Source organism: Sceloporus occidentalis, unplaced genomic scaffold (genome assembly GCF_023333645.1).
Source record: "Sceloporus occidentalis isolate IW3139 unplaced genomic scaffold, rSceOcc1.0.p SCAF_4, whole genome shotgun sequence".
In the NCBI taxonomy this organism is placed as follows: Eukaryota; Metazoa; Chordata; class Lepidosauria; order Squamata; family Phrynosomatidae; genus Sceloporus; species Sceloporus occidentalis.
Window position 1 is genome coordinate 198,292,219 of NW_028316984.1, and position 17,855 is coordinate 198,310,073.

General features: G+C 45.1%; 1 protein-coding gene and 1 pseudogene across 1 annotated transcript in view; one reads left to right on the top strand and one right to left on the bottom strand.

The window, feature by feature from the left end:
* The window catches only part of FBXO34 (F-box protein 34), an 83,719-nt gene that overhangs the window by 35,087 nt on the left and 30,777 nt on the right, over positions 1-17,855 (bottom strand). The window lies entirely within an intron of this gene.
* LOC149315262 (uncharacterized) lies at positions 10,766-11,721 on the top strand (annotated as a pseudogene).

The window sequence follows — 17,855 nt, forward strand, 5'->3', positions numbered from 1 at the left end:
TATATATATATATATATATGCTGTCTTTATATGAGCTATAGATATTCCAGAATGTAGCTCCTGAAGTACAGCGGGCCATTGGTATCCGCTGGGGTTTGGTTCCAGGACCCCCCATGGATACCAAAACAGAATAGAATTCCGTGGATGCTCAAGTCCCATTATATACAATGGCAGAGTAAAATGGTATCTTTATATAAAATGGCAAAATCAAGGTTTGGCTATTGAAATTCATATATATTTTAAATATTTTCAAGCCATGGATGCTTGAATCAGTGGAAAAAATCCGTGGATAAAGAGGGCTGACTGTACAGCATAGTCAGGACTTAAAAACATAGTAAGCACACACATCTCCTACATCATATGGCTTAGGTCCAGCTTACTTACAGGAATGTCTCCTTCCATATAATTCACCCCACACACTTAGGTCCTCTGGGACTAATTTACTGTATTTAAAGAAGACCAGGCTTGCTGTGGCTACCCAGAGGACCTTTTCATCAGCCACTCCTAAACTTTGGAATGACCTACTGGAGGAGATCCATCATATAACATCTCTTGAGGCTTTTAAAAAAGCCATTACGACAGATCTCTTCTGGTGGGCATTCCCGGACTAACAAGCAGACCCTCTTCATTGTCCCACAACTGTGCCTCTTTGACTCTCCCTTACATCACCTCATTTTAATGGGGATTAATTGTATTGTGATTTTAATAATTGATTCTATTTTATGATGTCATTTTAATCTGTGGGTTAGGGATTTGTGTCGATTAATGTATTTGTTTTATTTTAACTGTTACCCACCTCGATCCTCCAGGGAGAGGCAGGCTATAAATAAATAAATAAATATTATTATTATTATTATTATTCAGCATGCCTGTGTGGCTGGAGCACCATGTACATTCATACATATGTACAAACACATATACAGGGTGCGTAGAAGGATGCTGTCTTAACACACACCCATAATTGTGGCATATGGGTTTATTGGGGGCCCTGCACAACAGGACAAGGCTGACTTTCAGAGATCAGGGCTAATGCAAATGGGCAAAGGAGATGGAGGGAATCAGCCTGTTATCTGCATGGTGAACAATTATCATATATACTTGTCATGTATAAATGTATAAATCAAGGGCAGATTTTGGGGCCACAATTATGGATTCTGATAAGACCCGTGGATAAATCAAGGGTAAAACCTGGGGACATCTAACAAAGGATGTAAAAGATGAAGCAAAGGAAAACGATACCAAAGAATGTACAGAATTCCAGCACGCATAACTGTTTGTGCTCACCATAAAGGCTGAACGGATGAGGAGGGAACTACAGTAAATCATGGCTGTGTGATGCGTGGGGGAGGCTACCAGGCACAGAAGGGGCCAAGAAAACAGATACATGTCAAAAAGGATAAAAAGACAAGCAAAGACAATGGCAATTGCATTAGCAGTGATTATAGCCTCTATGTGAAAACTTTGCCTGATTTTAACCCAGTGAAGCTTGCAATCATACATAAATGTCTCACTGACATCCTTCAAAGCCCAATTCCTCTTGGAGCACTTCTGAAATGCCAAAGACTTGCCACCACCATCACCATTTCCCCACCCAGGCATTCAAAAAGGTGAGAAGAGGTGCTGCAGCGAAAAGAGTAGAGGCGGTCGGTGCTTCGTTCAGGTGCTTCCGGCACAATCTAAGCTCCTGCCTTTCACCACTTTACTCAGAGAAGGTTATGGTTCCTTTTTAAAGAAGAGTTACAATGACCAGTAGATAAGTCAACCCCAGTTTTTTTTTTTTTGGGGGGGGGGTCTATTATTTTTTTACTAAAATGTATAAACTTATGCATGAATATATACAGTAGTTAATTTCAGCGAAATCATGCATTATGCTTTCAGGTTCACTGCAATCTGTTTGGCTTCCTAGAGCAGTACATGGAAGAGCAGGAAACACAGCATAGACACAGGAAAGCTGGGGGATCTCTGCTTACATGCCCCATCCCCTCCTTGCCACAGCACTAAGCCATCTATGATCTGGCTTCTCTCTCCTCTCTGCCTCCAAAGCTTGCCTTCCATTCCAGCTGCACACCCTTAATTTGATTACTTTGACGTCATTATGCCTATTTTGCAGCAGTTTCTCCCTTCCCACACTTTATGCTAGAAATAGCAATCTTAAGTAACAGAGTGTTCCTAACACGATTAGGATAGTATTCTCTTCTTCTGGAGCAAGGGAAGCAGTTTCCTTCAAATGACTCCAGACATGCTTGGGCTGCACGATTCATATCAATTCCTGCCTGCTGATGCTTGGAATTGATGTTCAGCTGTGCAGGGGAAACTAAATATGGATTTTTACACGATAAACCAGCACCTGAAAAATTTGAAATCCACAGAGTTTGGGTGCACTTCCAGTTGGAAGTTCCTGCAGCAAACAATATACTGTAGCGGAAAAGGCTACCTTTTTTAAAACAATAAAAATAAAACCCAGAATCCCCTAACAAATTGACTGAGAATACTGAGGGTCATAGTCCATAAAAATAAAGCTCTGGGCTATTATACAGTCTCCTACAACCAGAGGACCACAAGATAAATTGGACTACTGTACATCTAGAAGACTACATCTAGTGTAAAAGCAACATCTGAAATAACTGCTTTTTTGCTTTTCATTCAAGCTCGCAGCTGGCTTAACTCAAGACACAAAAGCGTGAAAGAAAAATAAAACATACACACATACACTTTTAACACACTACTGGGTGAAGATTATAAATCCATGGCAGTGAATTAAAAACCCCACTTGCTCCCTCCCCAAGTGGTGCCCAGTTAATTGCCAGTCCTCAGGGGTTAGCACATCTTTTAGCTACAGATCGAAAGGTATGCAATAAAAGAGCTCAATTAACTCCTCTCTGGAGTCCTAGGTGTATAGCTTTTAAATTTCCAGTGACATTTACCTTTTTGTATGAAGGGCAGAGAGCCCTGTGGGCCAGCCTGCCAGCTGGACTATTTAAGCCTGCATGGAAAGTTATTTCAGATCCTTTGAGATGAAAGGGCATACCTCAGTGCAGCAGCCACTTTGTCATTCCACACTCCTGCTTGTCTGGAGCAGGGATGGCCAGCTCTGTAGGCAACAAGTAGCACACAGCTTGTGAAATTATCTTGTCAGACTCCAAAATCTGCAATGGAGACAACTACCCTCAGCCTATCTGTGGCTGAATATGCAACAACACTAACCCAATGTTAGGGAACCAAGGAGCCCATCAGACAATTATGACTTGGCAGTGGCATTGCTTCTTCAGTCTGCTGGAAAGGATTCTTTTTTGTTCCACAGCTGTGTACTCCCTTTGACAATGGAGTGCAATTAAAGTGATTTAACCTGCAATCTTCCCCAACCTGCTATCCTCTAGATGCCCCAATTACAATTCCCGCCATCACAAGCCAGCAAGGCCGATAGTGAAGGGTGATGGCATGAAACACCAGGAGGGCACAAGGCTGGGGAAAAGTTGCCCATAGTTTCACAGTAATTTTAGTATCATAAAGTGTTAGCTATATGGCACTAATTTTAGTGTCATAAAGTGTTACTGACCTATGGAGATGAGTACAGTAGAAATTTTATGATGAAATAAATTACACGCACTCATTCTCTGCACCTGTAATGTGGAAGGTGGTGTTCCCTGAATATATATTTTTTCAGACTCTGGGAGAGTGAAAAACTAAGCTGAATTCTTACAAACCTATAGAAATGAAGATTCTAACTTAGTCCTCAAATCTCAATTTCATCTCCGGGATCCCCTTGCATTCCAAAAAACCCTGCCACTATCCAATCCATCAGAATGCAGGGTGAGATATTTTACAACACAGTGGCATGCCTTTTAACCTGTTCACAAAGAGCTGAGAAAGAGAGACCAGAGAAATTTGGAATAATGACAACCAAAGACGTTTAATTCAAATCTGTCTAGCACGGTTTCCCAAAACGATGAGAACCCAATGTGCCGGATGTGTCAAGAGGCGATAAATAAATGTCATAGATATAGCTAGATAGGACTTACTGGAACAAAGTTGCCACACTACTATAAAATTAATAGTAACCATACAATGTCCAATGAATTTCTGGGACAATGAGCCTTGGAAGACCACAAACCCCTGCTATCATCTTGAACTCTAAATCAAAGCATACCCAACAGATGGCCATCCAGCCTCTGTTTAAAGACCTTCAAGGAGGGAGATTCCACCACTCTTCAAGGGAGTGTCTTCCACTATTGAACAGCTCTTACTATCAGGAAGTTCCTCCTAATGTTGAGGTGGAATCTCTTTTCCTGTAGCTTGCATCCATTGTTCCAGGTCCTGTTCTCTGGAGCAGCAGAAAACAATCTTGTTGCATCCTCAGTGTGACATCCCTTCAAATACTTCAACAGGGTTATCATATCACCCCTTAACCATCTCTTCTCCAGGCTAAACATCCCCAGTTTCCTGAGTCGTTCCTCATAAGGCATGGTTTCCAGGCCCTTCACCATTTTAGTCACCCTCCTCTGAACACACTCCAGCTTCTCAACATCCTTTTTGAATTGTGGTGCCCAGAACTGGACACAGTACTCCAGGTGAGGCCTGACCAAGGCAGAACAAAGTGGCACTATTACTTCCCTTGAAAACACTAGACTTTTATTGATGCAGCCAAGAATCCCACTGGTCTTTTTAGCTGCCGCATCGCACTGTTGACTCATGTTCAATTTGTTGCCTACTTGGACTCCCAGATCCCTTTCACACGTAATCTCCTTAAGCCAGGTGTCCCTCATCCTATGTGCATTTTATTTTTCTGCTCTAAGTGCAGTACCTTACATGTCTCCCTGTTGAATTTCATTTTGTTAGCTTTGACCCAGCTTTCTAGTCTATTCGGGTCATTTTAAATTTTGATCCTATCCTCTGGGGTTTTAGCTACTCCTCCTAGTTTGGTGTCATCTGCAAATTTTATAAGTATGCCCCCAATTTTGTCATCCAAGTCATTTATAAAGATGTTGAATAGTATTGGGCCCAGGACAGAGCCCTGCGGGACCCCACTGGTCACTTCTCTCCAGGATGAAAAGGAGTCTTTGTTGAGCACCCTTTGGGTTTGGCTGGTCAAACAATTACTTTGTCCAGCCCATATTTTACAAGCTTGTTTGCAAGAATGTCATGGGAAACCTTGTGAAAGGCCTTACTGAAATCCAGATATACTATATCCACAGCATTCCCTTCATCTACCAAGCTAGTAATTTTATCAAAGAAAGAGATTAGATTTGTCTGGCATGACTTGTTTCTCTGAAACCCATGCTAACTTTTTGTGATTATGGAATATGATGAGGACTGGCTGTAAAAGCAGCCATTATCAACACTTTGATATAACCAACACAGCTTCTTGTCTTCAGGGAACACCTTGCTAGCTATCTGTTTGAAGTGTCCATGGAAAATGTTGCAAAATTTAGTGGCTTTAAGAGGACAGGGTTAAGTATTAGCAAGAGGTCTGTAATAAGAAAGGTTTAGCAGCAGATTCAGCTGATCAAGATCATAAAGAATTCTCTCCTCCTTTTAAAAATCTGAAGCATTAATGTGGCCATTTGGAGGAAAAAAAAGAATTAAAATGGCACACACATAGAGCACAGAACAGGACATTCCGCCTTATAAAAATCGGCTTGCTTCCTAAATACCAGGTGATCTGAACACTTCAGATTCATTCAGCACTACCTTCTTAGCCTACGTCAGTTGTCTCTCAGAGTCATGTTTTGTTACAGAATCCACACAATATCAGTGATATTATCACCTGAACATTTGTAAACAATGGCCCAATTGTTAGTCACAACTAGAGCAGATCTTGGTCATAAATGTGAGTACGTCTAACTAGAATGCGGCTAGTCTAACTGGAATGAACAATTAGATTTAGGTCAATATCCCCAATGTTCAGCCATTTATTATCTACAGGGGGACATATTTCATTTGGTTTTGTTTTAAAAACAAAACCACTGGGACAAAAAATCCCAATAAATCTACTGATTTTGTCATTTGGGTACTTATTGTACCAACGAATATAATATACTAGGGCAGATTTCCTAGTAATGAACATGCTGAACAACTACTGTTACTACGTGGGGTGGAACTGGAGACAGAAATGTGGATGACAAAAAGGTGAGAGCAAAATCCCTAACAGCAGCACTCTACAGCGCCAAAGCCAGTTTTCCTTTATACTCCCACTACTGGAAGCGGGTTTCAGGGAAAAGGGAGGAAATCTATTTTCAGCCCCATGAAGGAGAGAAATGTTTTGTACTTGTGTGCCCTCATTTCCGACTTGTGTCAACCCCAAGGTGAACCTACCACTGGATTTTCTTGGCAAGATTTCTTCAGAGGAGGTTTGACTTTGCTGTTCTCTAAAGCTGAGAAAGTGTGACCTGCTCAAGTTCACAAGTGGGTTTTTTCATGGCCAAGCAGGATTTGAACCCTGGTCTCTAGAGTCTTAGTCCAACCCTTGCTGGTTCCTAAAGGAATGGTGGTGCAGTGGTTAAATGCCCATATTGTAGCCACTCACTCACAAACCACAAGGTTGTGAGTTCAATACCAGCCAGGAGCTCAGAGTCAACTCAGCCTTGCATCTTTCTGTAGGTCACTAAAACGAGTACCCAGCTTGTTGGGGGCAATTAGCTTACACTTTGTAAACCACTTAGTACATTAGTAAATGGTATAGAAATATACTTGCTATTGCTATGTTTAAGAGGGCCATACAATTCAAGCCCCTGCCATGCAGAAGACACAATCAAAGCACTACCAACAGATAGCCATCCAGCCTCTGTTTAAAAACCTTCAAAGGAAGAGATTCCACCATACTTTGAAGGAGTGTGTTCCGCTGTCAAATAGCTTTTACTATTCACAGGATGTTCTTCCAAACATTGAGGTGGAATCTCTTTTCCTGTCGTTTCCCAGTCTCTGGAGCAACAGAAAACAAGCTTGCTCCATCCTCAATGTGACATCCTTTCAAATATTCCAATGTGGCTACCATGTTCTCTCTTAATTTTCTCTTCTCCAGACTAAACACACCCAGCTCCCTAAGCCTCTCAGGATAGGGCATTTTCCCCAGACCTTTCACCATTTTGGTTGCCCTTCTCTGGACACACTCCAGTTTGCCAACACCCTTCTTGAATTGTGGTGCCCAGAACTGGAGGTAATTACCAGCAGGACTAGTAAGAAGAGGATCTTTCATGAAGCTTCCTACTGGCATTCACAAACCAATGCATGGCAGGTATCTAGAGTTCATGATCCTATAAGAGACCCTGGTTGATTTATGAAATGGAGAGATGATCTAGGTAGCTGATACAATCGTTCCTAAGTGTCCTCTCTTGTTGAAAAATGTCTAGGTAAATGACTATGGCAATGGTGGAACATACCAGACCAAATGCTCATTTTAAAAGGCTTACTCCATGACTATAACAAAAGCAAAGAAAACTATTCTTCTCGACCACCTTTGCTTCAGCACAGTACCATCCAACAGAGTTCTTCCAAGTGGTAAAGAGGCTGTAACATCGTGGACCTTGGAGTACGAATGAAAAACACTTGGCAATCTGCTATGACAAGTTTTCAAAACGCATTGCTGACCAAACCACTTCTGTTTTGACTTTTGACTCTGCATGAATAGAAAATGTTTTGTCCGAAAAGCTTTGAGACACTTCCAACACTGGAAACCAGTGGTGCGATTGGCTTTGGAATTGAAGGAGCCAGAGGAAGAGAATTTTGGCTATAATGAGTAGGAATTGTTGGGCAATGGAATGGAGAATAAATAACAAAGAACGTGGGAGGATTGAGATTAGGTTTCTCCCTTAACTCTCTTTTCTTCCTTGTCCACCTTAGACAAAATCCTTTGAGGCAGGGATGTGCCCCATTTAGGAATAATTGCTGTAATCTCTTTACAGACCATGAGATAAGGTAGGTGCCAGATCAAAATGGGGAAAAATGTAATTTAGATTTAAGGATTCCTCCCACCATTTCTTCTTTCAATTAGATTCAGTAACCTGAAACAGTGCTGCAATCACAAACAGAAGAATTTTAGAGAAACAGTTCATCAAAGAATACGGTAATTCATTCCTAGACCATTTTCATACTGTAGGGTAGAATCACCAAAGGTGTGTCTACTGGGAGGTGGGGGAAATAAGGGAAATGCCCCCCAATTCTAGGCCCGCTGATGAAATTTCCGTTCATTCCTCAAATTTCTAGTATTATACAGTGTGAGACACTGAGAAACTCTTCTGCTGGTCATTTTCACATTCCTCTGGTCACTCTGCCTGCCTCTTTTTTTTGGAAGCCTCAACTGTATGCCTAAATGCTCAACCTGCGATGCTAGAAATATGGAGGCTGAAAAATACTGGGGGGATCTGAATTCTTACTGGGGGGGGGGGAATGGCCTCTTTGTGCCCTTCTGCCCCATAACCACACCCTTGAGATTTACATGATAAAGTATTTACAAGCAGGGAAAGGGACACCTTTTTGGTATATTCTGAAGAAGGGTCCTTGCCCAATCTTCTCCCCTGAAATCTCAGTTTTCTACATGGACAAATGTTTTGTTGTTGAGAAACATTCAATCCACATTTGCAGCCTGAAGTGGTAGATTCCAGAAACTGTTTTGTCATGTGATTCACTACCAGTCCAAAGAAACTCTGAGTTGGGTAGGAACTGGGACAGGGCCTAAAGGGACATTGGCAAGACCTCAACAGTCACGCAACATTTGGACAAGCCACTGTGTTGGCAGGTGGGAGAATTTCTTTGTTGTTTTACTAAAGCAAAGCACTGGCTCAAAAAAGAAGAAAAGAAATTAAAAAATAGCAAAAAAGAAAACCCACCCAATGCCCAGTGACCTGCATTCCCAGCCAGAATAAAGCCAGACCAGAGAATTTGGCAGCAGGCATCCCACAGGCTCAGGTTACTGTGCAAACAATGATTAAAACAGCCAGCCATGCACAAACAGATATTTTCTCCCATCCCGTGGGCTGCAAAACACAGCGTGTCTCACGCCTCAGGGAGAAAAAAAGGCAGCCGGGATGAGATAACATCCATGTTGATCTTAAAAGGCCTATGGGTCCATCACCTCACCCCAAATTCAATTTCCTCCTAGAAACACAGTCATTTTATGGGATGTACTCAGCAGAACTGATTCCCCGAAGAACAAGGAAGTTAAGTAGTAAGGAAAACATGAGTTGTTAATGATCTACCCACTGTAACCTAAGCTTCCCCCGTTGGCTTCCACTGATTCTACTTCACCAATGCTATTCAAACACACTCCTACACACTGAAAATAAAGACTGGGCAAATAAAGCAAGAAAGCTACAGTTCATGTAAAACTGGAAAGCCTCACGATACACCTTCCACCATAAAGGACGCCAACCGGTCTGTACTAGGGTCATGCTCTCTTAGGAAGAGGATTATGAAATGGCTAGTTTCTAAGCAGCATGGGAGGCATACTTATTCTAACCCTGAGGTGGAACAACAAAATCTAGCGAGGTTAATAGCTTGAGTTTGCTGGAAGCTGCATGCAAGTTATTACAGTACTGGTGGGTGTGGTGAAATGATTAAAAGCAAAAAAGACAGCCAAGCTTTGAAGTCTGCTTAGACATGCAGAATACAATTAAATATTACTCTGCACCAGGCACAGCCTGACAGATAATTCCAAGCCATTTATTATAAAACTGGCCTCCTTGCCTTGCTTGAAACACCATCATCTGCCTACAAGTTTACATTACCACTTCCCGCACTGGCTTTCCAAGGGAAAGACAGCAGGGAAATATGAGGAAGGAATCTTCTCTGCATGCACAAATCCCCAGATGTTGCCATTAAGCAACTCATTCAAACCACAGTAATAAATATGTCAAATAAAAAGGGCATGTTGGAATTCAGGGAAGTCCTCATCAAAAGTTTAATAGTTTCCCCAGTTGAAAAGTCATCTAACGTTTGTAAAGGCTTGGCGTCAGAGTTGCTTTTGGTCTAAGAGACATGCTAATAGCTTTATCTTTTTTAATGCAAATCTACTAGGATCATAAGAGCCAAGTTTGCTTTCAACCATTATCCACACTTCAAATGTAAACTCCAGATCTCCCTTACTAGTGCAGAGAGGAGCTCATATCTCCATCAAAAGGCACACCAGGCCCAGAAAGAGTCCCACAGATTCAAATCAGGAGTCATGTGTGCATGTGCCATCAAGTTGCCTGTCGATGTATAGCAACCCCGTGAATTTCATAGGGTTTTCTTAGGCAAGGGATATTGAGAGGTGCTTTTACCAGTTCCTTCCTCTGAAATATATCCTACAGCACCTAGTATTCATTGGTGGTCTCTCATCCAAGAATTAACCAGCACTGACCTGCTTAGCTTCCAAGATCAGATGGGATCTGGTGCCTTGACTGGAGTCAAACCAGGAGTAATACATGGTCCCAAATTCTATCTACTACCTTTAGGGGATGGGTAGAAAATTCATGATTCTTGCTGATTTGGGGTTGTGTACCAGAAGTCATACACAGCCCCAAATGACCGAGAATCATGGATTTCCCCTCCATACCACCATAAACTTTTATTATTAGCTACCTGTCCTTTTTGTTTTGTTTTTCTTTTCCTGTTCCTGTCAATTTAATAGGAAGGATGTTTTTTCCTGAGGGAGGAGGGGATATGCAGAGTCAGCAAGCAGCCATTGGAGTCATTCAAGGTAGAGGTAGATACTGAGAGAGGAGACAATTAAGGAAGAGGGGAGCTCAAGAGGGTGCTTGAGGTCCCCAAGCTGTCTCCCACTCTAAATAGTATGGATAGCATTCATGACAGTCTCTCTGGGTTGAAGCTACTGCTGCTGAATGCCAGGTCAGTGAATGGTAAAACACCTGCCGTTCAGGAACTGATCCTGGAAGAACACGCTGACCTGGCATGTATAACAGAGACCTGGTTGGATAAGGATGGAGGAGTTAATCTATCTCAGCTTTGCCCACCGGGTTTCTCTGTGCAGCAGCAGGCGAGATCTGCAGGGTGGGGAAGTGGAGTTGCAGTGGTCTATCGTGATTCCATCCCCCTGACCAGATGCCCCCTCACACAATCTACGGGTTTTGAATGTGTTTAATTAAAGGTGGGTAGCCAGGACAGAATAGGGATTCTGTTGGTGTACCGCCCACCCCGCTGCGCAACAGTCTCCCTTCCTGAGCTGAACGGGGTGGTCTCGGGATTGGTGTTGGAATCTCAGCATCTATTAATGCTGGGGGACTTCAACATCCATGCTGGGACTGCCCTTTAGGAGTGGCTCAGGACTTCATGGCCTCCATGACAACCATGGGTCTGTCCCAAGTAGTATCTGGGCCTACTCATGCTGCTGGGCACACTCTGGACCTTGTTTTTTGTGTTGGGGGGGATGATGATGATCTTGGTGTGGTGGAACTCTGCACAGTTCCATTATCATGGACACATAATTATTTGGTCAGGTTTAGACTTACTGGGACTCAGAACCTCTGCAGGGGTAGGGGACCAATTAGGATGGTCCGCCCCAGGAGGCTGATGGATCCAGATGGATTCCTGGGGGCTCTTGGGGAGTTTCCTGTCACCTTGGCAAGCGATTTTGTTGAAGCCCTGGCCAGCCTTTAGAATGGGGAAATGGCCAGGGCGGTGGACACAATCGCTCCTGAGCGTCCCCTCTCACGGAGTGGAGCCAAACCAGCCCCCTGGTTCTCCAGGGATTTGATGTTGATAAAGCGAATGAGACGGAGACTAGAGTGACGTTGGCAGAAGACTCAGAGTGAATCTGATCGAACATGGGCTAGAGCAGGGGTCGGCAACCTGCGGCCCGCAGAGGCCTGCCGCCTGGCCCCTGGCTGCTGTTGCTGCTGCCGCCGCCGCCGCAGCGCCGGCTGTCACGGCTTTTCGCCGCTCTGGGCGCCGCCATTTTGGGCGGCAAAATGGCGGCGAGGTCGCACGAGATTTCGCCGCCATTTTGGGCAAAAAAATGGCGGCGCCCATAGCCCCAGAGGCCGCTATGGGCACCGCCATTTTTTCGCCCAAAATGGAGGCGAAATCTCACGCGACCTGACTTCGCCGCCAGTTTGCCACCCAAAATGGCGGCGCCCAGCGCGGCGGGCCTTTAGGAGGCCCGCTGCCGTCCCTGGGGTCCTCCAGCAGGGCTCCGAGGGCGGCAGGGGGCCTCTAGGAGGCCCGCTGCCATCCCTGGGGCCCTCCAGGAAAGCTCCGAGGGCGGCAGGGGGCCTCTGGGGGGCCCGCTGCCGTCCCTGGGGCCCTCCGGCAGGGCTCCGAGGGCGGCAGGGGGCCTCTGGGGGCCCCGCTGCCGTTCCTGGGGCCCTCCTGGAGGGCTCCGAGGGCGGCAGGGGGCCTCTGGGGGGCCCGCTGCCGTCCCCGGGGCCCTCCGGCAGGGCTCCGAGGGCGGCAGGGGGCCTCTGGGGGCCCTGCTGCCGTTCCTGGGGCCCTCCTGGAGGGCTCCGAGGGCGGCAGGGGGCCTCTGGGGGGCCCGCTGCCGTCCCTGGGGCCCTCCAGCAGGGCTCTGAGGGCGGCAGGGGGCCTCTGGGGGACCCTTTGCAGTCCCTGGGGCCCTCAAGTAGGGCTCCGAGGGCGGCAGGGGGCCTCTGGGGGGTCCTTTGCCATCCCTGGGGCCCTCCAGGAGGGCTCCGAGGGACGGCAGGGGGCCTCTGGGGGCCCTTTGCCATCCCTGGGGCCCTCCAGGAGGGCTCCGACGGCGGCAGGGGGCCTCTGGGAGGCCCGGTGCCGTCACTGGGGCCCTCCAGGGGGCCCTCCAGCGCTGGCGGCCCCCACCAGCTTTTTTGCTGGTCTCTGACGGGGCCTGGGGCCCCGTCAGGGGCCAGCAAAGATGGGGAGGCCTGGCCCCCGGAGGGTGGAAGCTCCGCCCCCGGCATGCGGCCCCGCCCCGGAGGGTGGAAGCTCCACCCCCGGCACGTGGCCCCGCCACGTAGGGTGGAAGCTCCACCCCCGCATGTGGCCCCGCCCCGGAGGGTTGAAGCTCCACCCCCGGCTTCGGCCCCCCAGTCGCTTGAGGGACACCAACCCGGCCCCCGGCTCAAAAAGGTTGCCTACCCCTGGGCTAGAGTCTATTTGAAAGCCTACTCTACGGCAAAGAAATCATTTTTTGCTGCCAGCATTGCATCTGCAAGGAGCCGGCCAGCAGAACTGTTCCAAGTGGTGAGGGGTCTTTTACACACTCATCCTCAAATAGAAAATGCAGACCATTCAGAGGCTCACTGTGAAGAATTTGCACGGCATTTTGCAGATAAAATCACTCAGATTCAGTCCGACTTGGATGCTACAGTTGATACAGTGTCAGCGGATGTAACCTTGGCTCCTGCCGGTCCAGTATTAATGGATACTTTTCAACTTGTGCAGCCTGATGATGTGGACAGGATCCTTGGAGCGGTAAAAGCCACCACATGTATCTTGGACCCTTGTCCTTCTTGGCTTGTTAAACAGGCCAGAGGAGGACTGGCTGAGTGGGTAAAGGAAGTAATCAATGCCTCCCTACAACAAGGCAGAATTCCATCCTGCCTAAAGGAGGCTGTTGTGAGGCCTCTGTTAAAAAAGTAATCATTGGATCCCACAATAATGAAAAACTATCGGCCAGTGTCTACCCTACCATTTTTGGGAAAGGTTTTGGAATGTGTGGTGGCTTCCCAACTCCAGGGGTTTCTGGATGAAACGGATTATCTAGATCCATTTCAATCCGGTTTCAGACCTGGCTATGGAACAGAGACAGTCTTGATCGCCTTGGTGGATGACCCTGGGGGAGTGTGTCCCTCTTGCTTTTCCTGGACCTCTCAGCAGTTTTTGATACCATCGATCATGGTATCCTTCTGGACTGCCTCTCTGGGATGGGGCTTGGAGGTACTGTTCTACAGTGGCTCCATTCCTTCCTGGAGGGGCATATTTTGGGTGGCAAAATATGCAGATGACACTCAACTCTACTACTCCTTCCTACCTCAATCCAAGGAGGCTGTCCTGGTCCTAAACCAATGTCTGTCTTCAGTAATGGACTGGATGAGGGCAAACAAGTTGAAATTTAATCCAGACAAGACAGAGGTGCTCCTGGTCAGTCGGAAGGCAGATCAGGGAATAGGAATCCAGCCTGCGTTAGATGGGGTCACACACCCCTGAAGGTTCGCAGTGTGGGGGTAATTCTGGACTCAGATTTGAACTTGGAGGCCCAGGTCTCTGCTGTGACCAGGAGTGCTTTTGTACATTTAAAACCTATGCGCCAACTGCACCTATTCCTTGAGAAGCCAGATCTGGCCACGGTGGTACATGCCTTGGCTACATGTAATGGGCTCTACATGGGAATGCCTTTGAAAAGTGTTCGGAAAATTCAACTGGTTTAAAGAGCCGCTGCCAGGCTGTTAACAGGGGCAGATTACAGAGATCATACAACTCCCCTGTTGAAACAGCTTTACTGGCTGCCAGTTTGTTTCCGGGCACAATTCAAGGTGCTGGTTATTATCTACAAAGCCCTACATGGCTCAGGTCCACACTATTTGGCAGACTGTTTCTCCTGATATGAACCAGCCCGGAATCTGAGATCCTCTGGAGAAACCCTTCTCTCCATCCCAACACCATCACAAACACAGTTGGTGGGGACACAAGAGAGTGCCTTCTCGGTGGGTGCCCCTAGACTCTGGAACTCCCTGCCCAGGGAATAGATCAGAACGGCTCCCTCCTTGACGGCCTTCCACCGGCAGGTGAAGGCCTACCTGTTCACACAGGCATTTAAGGAATTGCTATAAGGACAGGCTGGGATGTTGGACCAGTATAAAAATTATTTTTAATGTACATTATTTATTTATTTATTTATGTTTTTAATTGTATTGCTTTTTAATGCTGTGAAGCTGCTCTGAGTCTCAGTCATGGGAAAACAGCGATAAATAAATAAATAAATAAATAAATAAATAAGCAGTAGACACTAGTTGGTCGACCACCTCATCCTCTAGGAACTCAAATTGCCATTCAGTAGAATCATTAGAAGAAGTGCAAAGCCAGGAATCCCTAATCCTTTCTGACTTGGAGGCACATCTGGAAGTCTAAGAAAGCAGCATAGGAACCATCACTGAACAGCTGCTATAGGTATGTAGACCATCACAATATTTACTAATTCAATTGAACAACCCTTTCACGGTAGGCAAGCCTGTGAGTGTAAAATCCAACCAACCCACCCCAAAACCTGAGTACAAGGCCTACGTGAGGGTTTTTGAGTCCCAAAACAGAAAAGTGAATGCACATTTTTGCTGTTCCAACAGGTTGCCATTTTGGAGAAGGCAAACATTAATTTCTGAAAATCACCTTAGAATAATTTCCTCTAAAATAAGTACGGTGGGTCTGCTTTACTGGCAAGCTAGCAATCCACAGATTCAACCACCAACGGACCACCATTGCTCATAATATTCAGTGGCGGCTGAGTGCACGCAGATGCACGGATGCAGATGTGCGTACATCGCCACCCACTGAATAATATGCAGCATGAGCTCTGATAGGCTCATATGGGAAGATACAATCCTGCCAAGCACAAACCTGCAGATCCAAGCAAGTGACAGAACCAGGACAAAGATTATTTGAAATTCATTAGAACTTGAAGTTAAAATGTTGTGCTCTGGAAAATGCAATCTTGCTCTTGTCATAAAGCATGATATACCGGGGGGAGGGGAGGGGAGGATATTGTTTTCAGTTCACATTACCAACACTGTCATCACCACCTGTTATGGCAGTGAAGGCCCATCATCAAGCTTTTCAACTACTAGGTTGACAGGGCACCTAAAACGTTTTATACTGGCCCTAAGAATTATAAAACTGCATTTCAGCATTATTGGAACAAACTGTACCATGTCTAATGTCTAAAGTAGTACGCACAAGAACATGGATGAAAACACAAAATTGCATGAATATTACCTGCAGCATTTGCCAAAATGGGACACTATTATTATTATTATTAAACTTTATTTCTAAAGTGCTGTAATTATACACAGCGCTGTACAAAGTCGGTAAACTTAAAGAGTATATAAAAGCCTGCCCAAGGCATACACTCTAAGATAGTAACAATTAAAAAGAGGAATAGATAAAATTACCATATAAAAAAGATGCATCTGAGGAAGTAGACTTTAGTGTACAAAAAGTCATGCTGCCAATTTCTTCCTTTCAGTTAGTCTCAAAGGTGCTATAAGATCTCTCTACAACAGATTCTACAGTCTAACACAGCAATATCTTCAAATTCTACTGCTCTGTTTAGGTTCTGCAGGCTGAGGCCCATGACCTCTTTAACTGAGTCCAACCATCTAGTATGTGGTCTCCCTCTCTTTCTAATGCCCTCTACCTACATGGAGCATGGAACTGGTTTCCTCAAGAGAAGTCAAAGAAAATATCCTGGTCTAACCTACCTAACAAAGTCAGCTATGGTCCAAAAACACACTGCAGAAATAATGCAGTTTGAGACTGCTTTAACTGCCCTGGGCTAGTGATAGACAATCTTGGGAACTGTAGTTTATTGTAGCACCAGAGCTAAATGTCCCACAAAACTACAGTTCCCAGAATTTCCTAGCATTGAGCCAGGGCAGTTAATGCACTCTCAAATTGCATTATTTCTCTTGTGTGGATGCAGCCTTTGTAGAAGAAATTGCGCTGACTGGTAAACTGGTAATATAATTATCTTCATTATGAGGGATGAGGACAGTGAAACAGATTTTTGCCTTATGAATCCTGGTTTGATCATACTATACTTTGTCCATTTGGTTGTAAATGTTCATTCACAAGTGCTGAAGTACTATGGTAGAACTATTCTTAAATACTAAGACCTAGACATAAATGGCTTGGGTTTCAGCAATGCATTTCAAATGCAATCCTCTTGTTTGCAATGGATGCATTTTAGAACTGTCAAAATAAGCTACGAAAGAGGCTTAGCTTGCGGAATCCATTTTTACACAGGTATGCTGTAAATGGAGTAAATTCCTTTTTGATATTAAGTTAATGGTTGTGTTTTTGCTGAACAGAAGCTGCTGCAAGTATTAAATCAGATGGGAGCCTGGTCAAACAAAAGGCCAATTTTATCCAAGTATCACTTTTTTTCACCATTGTATATCCATTACTCTTTGCTTGTTCTAAATGGAGGAGACAGGATGAGAGAAGAAAAGGATTTAAAACCTTAGGATTTGGTCAGAATTTCTGCAAATAATAATAATAATAATAGATTTTATTTTTATCCCGCTTTTCCGCGATGATCAAAGCGGCTTACAGATTAAAATTCAACATAAAAATACATACATATCAATAAAAACAATGTAAAAAATATCATATTAAAAACTATTACACAGCCAGCTTAGTTGAATTGATCCAAAAACATTGCGAAAATCGTTACACAATAGGGGGAGAGGGCATAATATCAAATCTCATGGGGGAAAGCTTGGTGAAAGAAAAAGGTCTTAAGGTTCTTTCTGAAAAGATCCAGGGAGGTGGTGGAACGGAGCTCGTCGGGAAGGTTGTTCCACATTTTTGAGGCCAAGATGGAAAAGGCCCTTTGCGAGGTCACCACATATTGCGCAGTTGGGACCTTCAGCAGATTCTTCCCGGCTGATCTGAGTGTGTGGGGCGGATTATATGGGGGGAGGCGGTCCTCCAGGTACCCTGGGCCCAAACCATTTAGGGCTTTATAGGTAATTACCAACACCTTGTATTGGGCCCGGAAGCGAATAGGCAGCCAATGGAGATCTTTTAGGATAGGTGTTATATGGTCTGCCCTGGAACATCCAGCAACCAATCTCGCAGCCATGTTCTGTACTATTTGAAGCTTCCGGGTTTGGTACAAGGGTTGCCCCATGTAGAGCGCATTACAGAAATCCAATCGAGAGGTTACCAGAGCG